At 37.0% G+C, this 5,265-nt stretch overlaps 1 pseudogene; it reads left to right on the top strand.

Moving 5' to 3' along the window:
* Window positions 1-471: 471 nt before the first annotated feature.
* Window positions 472-1,397, top strand: LOC112829753 (olfactory receptor 4C12-like; annotated as a pseudogene).
* The last annotated feature ends 3,868 nt before the right edge of the window (window positions 1,398-5,265 follow it).

Raw genomic sequence — 5,265 nt, 5'->3', positions numbered from 1 at the left:
CTGAGAAGCAATCAGGTTAATTATATGGTGAGCTCCCTGTACCTGGATATCCTCTAGCAAAGGCTCAGTGACTATTTATTTGTGAGGTGATGAACCTTGTAAGAAGCTAAGTTAGACGGTTTCAAAAATTCACTTTTTATAAAATAGAAAAAGCATGTTTTTTCTCTTTGGGACACCATGAAAAAATAGCTTATACTACTAAAATGCTTTGAGCTTGTCTAAAGACCCAAAATGTAAAGTTCTCATCACCTTGAATTTGGAACTTGTCTCTGCAGGTTAATTCTTCACTTCTGAATCCAACATTTGTTGCCAAATGGGACAGAGAGTCCAGAGTTGTCATACCAACTGATCTTTCAAGAGAAGCCAGAAGTCGGGATTTTCATGAGGCACTAGGTGTGCCAAACCAAACTTTTTGGCACTAGGTGTGCCAAACCAAATATATGTAAGGCCAACATTTTCACTTTCATTGAAATGAAAGAAGACAGGATGAATGTGACTGAATTCATTCTAAGGGGACTTATCCAGGATTATCAGATGCAGAGAATTCTATTTCTGGTGTTACTTATCACCTACATTGTCACTGTCACAGGCAACCTACTCATTGTGATTACTATAAGTGGCAGCCAGGCTTTGGACTCCCTGATGTATTTCTTCCTGGCCTTCTTGTCTTTGATAGATGCATGCTATTCCTCCTCCATAATCCCTAAAATGCTAGCTGGTCTGCTCTCTGATTCAAAATCTGTTTCTTTCAGTGGCTGCATGACACAGCTCTTTATAGAACATTTCTTAGGAGATTTCTGTCCTTGTGGTCATGGCCTATGACTGCTATGTGGCCATCTATAGACTTCTGCACTATGTGACCATCATGAACCACCACACACACTGCCTCCTTCTGGGTGTGTGTTTGGATAGTGGGTTTTCTCCATTCCATTGGACAGATTCTGGTTACTTTCTGGCCCCCATTCTGTGGTCCCAACATCATGGATCACTTCATGTGTCACATTTACCTCCTGATACAACTTGCCTGCACTGACACTTTCCTTCTTGGTCTCTTGGTTGCTGCCAATGGTGGGGTAATCCCTGTGAACACCTTTGTGATGTTATTGCTAACGTATGTGGTCATCTTGTTCTCCTTGAAGACTCACAGCTTTACAGGGAGGAAAAAGGCCCTCTCTACCTGTGGCTCCCATATCACAGTTGTTGTCTTCTTCTTCATGCCCTGTATTTTTATGTATCTGTGACCAGTAGCTACTTTTCCTATAGTTAAGGCCATAGCTGTATTCTATACTCTTGTTACTCCCATGTTAAACCCTGTCATCTACACAGTCAGAAATACAGAGGTAAAAAATGCCATTAGAATGTTATTAAACAGGAATACAATTTCAGATAATAAATGACCCAATACAAAGATTTTATTTCTATCATGATCCTTACATTTTTATATTTTATTACTTTAAAGCCCTTCCCATACCTCTCATGTGAGACAAAACCTTTGCAAGGTAGGTATTATTATGATTATTGCTGTTTTACACATGAAGGAAAATGCAATTCAAAAACATTAAAAACTAGTCCAATGTCAGTCAGAGCTAGTGTGCAGATCTGCTTTTTTCTAAATCCAAATCTGATGCTCTTTCAAACATTTCAAAGAATATTAGGGAAAAACAAAAGCAGCATTTCATCAGAACCTCTCTTTTTGTAACAAATTTAAAAATGTGCCTTTCTAGGTACAGAGCTGTATAATGGCTTGTGTATATAAGCAGTTGGTACTCAGAAAACTGTATTGCCTACTGGCACATAGGACAGTGTGGAATATAATTTAGAAAGAAAATATTTGCCAAGACCCTCTTGGTACACAGTTGATATACCTAACATTTAAAGTTATACTGGGTTTCTTGTTTTGCTGGTAAAAGTTGTCAGGAATTATAAAAATTAATTGTATTTAAACTGCTGTGAAATTTTTAAAGTGTTTTCACATGGTCACAACTTATAAAATTGAATTCTAATGTTTTTACTTTACAGAAAAAAGCAGGAAATCAGAAGGGTTAGATAACTAGAACCTAGAACATATATGTCAGCCTTGAGCCCAAATATTCTTACTCCCCATCCTGTGATCTTTTCATTATATAGGGGGCTGGGACTGGTATTTGATTACAATTTGGTCTATGAAAATATTTTTTCATTATATGCTATAGAATGTGACACTTTATTAGAATAATAATTATTAGTACAATCAAATGCAAGTGTTTTTCAAAACATACAGTAAAATATATTTTTTAAAACACTTTTACTATTAAAAAGCTCACTTTACATTTAGTTCCTTGAATCTGTAATCCTCTCTGGAAACTGCTTTAGGAGATCATTTATAAGGGATAAGAAAAAAACAGGAATCATTACAGTTGACAATGAAAATATTTCTCAGCTAAACAACTTACTTATATGACTTTGATGTGAATCAATTTTGGCTCTTTTCAAAAATAAAGTCTGTTAAAAAAATGAAGTCTGTTACCAAAATGCAAATGTATATGCATGTCATAAATGTGCTTCTAGCTTCCTCTTTTTAAAAAAGATTTTATTCATCTATTTTAGAGGGAGATAGAGAGCAAGATCAGGGTGAGGGGTAGAGGGAGAGAGAATCTCAAGCCGACTCCACGCTGAGCATGGAGCCCAATGCGGGAGTCAATCTCATGATCCTGAGATCATGACCTGAGCCCAAATCAAGAGTTGGATGCTCAACTGACTCAGCCACCCAGGTGCCCCTATGACTTCTTCTTTTGGCAGAAAGATCCAGCCTCCTACCTCATGGGTAGCATATGTTTTATTGAAAAAAATCAATTGATTCCATGATGTGACAATATTTAACAAGCCTCTCATGGTTATGAAAATGTAGAGTAAAAACATCAGCTTCAGGATCAGGAGACATGGTCTTATTTCTCACTATCCCATCATCCCTTTCCATGAAACCAAACAACTCTCTCTATTTCTACCAGTAGTTTACTTAGGTAATTTAGAAGGTGTTTCCAAGTTCTGTGATTCTGCCTATGCCAATATTTTTATTATTATAAATACTGTTATATTGGCTTCTATTTCAATTTAAAAAAAGTGAAATTGGAAGAGTTAATGAGACCACAGCTCATCTCCTCAAATTTTTCCATTACTGATAAACAACTTAGAAGATGTCCTTCTGGGCTGAAAGGGTCTGTGGACTGGCGTAAGACAATATGAATTCTGCTACTGTGAGAGCATGTTCCTTTCCCTAATGAAATATATGAATCTGCCCATAAGAAGAACACTTTGGCAGGTACCTGATTTTTATGAAATTAGTCCCTGAACCCATACTTCAACTAGTTTCTGACCAGTTGTGATTTGATCTATATTTAATTTCTTCTTTCATTCTGGTTTACCCTTCTAGTTTGAAACTCTGTGTTGCTATCTCTTTAGGGTTACCAACCAGTCTGTCTTCGGATTTATATTCTGGAAACAGACTTTCCTGGTATAGCTCCAGGAACTTCTCTTTTGAACAATTACTTTCATGGCCAAACCTCGGTGATTTAGATTTAACTTCATTTCATGCTACTTTAGTCCTTGGGGACCTTAACTAGACCAGTGTGGAGGTTCTAATGCAATCTCTCTATGGACCACTGTAGTGAAGTAGAAGCTGGATGACCACTTAGTGGGCAATGTGAATGGATTGCAATCTTTCCTGATGTTGGGTATGATGACCTTTTAAGTGGGTTCTAATTCTCTGATCTGACTCTGGCTTTCATTCAAGAGTTGAAAGACAAGTTTAAGACATTTTCACAGATGACCCTCCAGCAAAATGTATATTCCTTATGGTTCTTTAGTTTCCAGTCCTCATTCAAACCTTCTTTGGCATCTGCCATCACAAATATTATCATGGCACTATAATACTCAAGTGACTAATCAAACTGGGTTTAATTGGGCTCAATTATCTTAAACTTCTTCCCTCATGACACGTGTTGTTCACAATGACCACATTCTCTTGAGCCAATCCAGAGTTATGTACAATTTCTTTTTCCTTTTAATAAAGAAAACATATTTGAGTATGGGTGAGTGTGGTTCTATGTAGGAATATTTCTGAATGAATTGAATTAAATTTATTTAAAAATCATTTCAAAAATTGATATTTATTTTTTTAATTTTATTTTATTATGAGATGTTAGTCACCATACAATACATCATTAGTTTTTGATGTGGTGATCCACGATTCATTGTTTTTTTATAACACCCAGTGCTCCATTCAGTATGTGCCCTCCTTAATCCCCATCACCGGGCTAACCCATCCCCCCACCCCCTCCCCTCTAAAACCCTCATTTTGTTTCTCAGAGTCCATAGTCTCTCATGGTTCATCTCTCCCTCCGATTTTCCCCCCTTCATTTTTCCCTTCCTTCTCCTAATGTCCTCCATGCTATGCCTTATGTTCCACAAATAAGTGAAACCATAGGATAATTGACTTTCTCTGCTTGACTTATTTCACTTAGCATTAATCTCCTCTAGTCCCATCCATGTTGATGTAAAAGTTGGGTATTCATCTTTCTGATGGCTGAGTAATATTCTGTTGTATATATGGACCACATCATTTTCCATTCATCTGTTGAAGGGCATCTTGGCTCTTTCCACAATTTGGCTATTGCGGACATTGCTGCTATGAATATTGGGGTGCATATGGCCCTTCTTTTCACTACATCCATGTTTTTGGGGTAAATACCCAGGAGTGCAATTGCTGGGTCATAGCATAGCTCTATTTTTAATTTTTTTGAGGCACCTCCACACTGTTTTCCAAAGTGGCTGTACCAACTTGCATTCCCACCAACAGTGTAAGAGGGTTCCTTTTTCTCCACAACCTCTCCAGCATTTGTTGTTTCTTGTTCTGTCCATTTTTGCCATTCTAACTGGTGTAAGGGGGTATCTCAGTGTGGTTTTGATTTGAATTTCCCTGATGGCTAATGATGATGAACATTTTTTCATGTGTCTGTTAGGCATTTGTATATCTTCTTCAGAGAAGTGTCTGTTCATGTCTTCTGCCCATTTTTTGACTTGATTATTTGTTTTTTGGGTGTTGAGTTTGAGAAGTTCTTTTTTTAGACTTTTTTACAATTATTTTTTAAATTTTATTATGTTATGTTAATCACCATACATTACATCATTAGTTTTTGATGTAGTGTTCCATGATTCATTGTTTGTGTATAACACCCAGAGCTCCATTCAGTACATGCCCTCTTTAATACCCATCACCAGGCTAACCCA

Source organism: Callorhinus ursinus, unplaced genomic scaffold (assembly GCF_003265705.2).
Source record: "Callorhinus ursinus isolate GAN/ISIS: 27379988/994484 unplaced genomic scaffold, GSC_fseal_2.0 scaffold21, whole genome shotgun sequence".
In the NCBI taxonomy this organism is placed as follows: domain Eukaryota; kingdom Metazoa; phylum Chordata; class Mammalia; order Carnivora; family Otariidae; genus Callorhinus; species Callorhinus ursinus.
The sequence above is the reverse complement of the archived record's forward strand: the minus strand, read 5'-3'. Positions and strand labels throughout refer to the sequence as shown.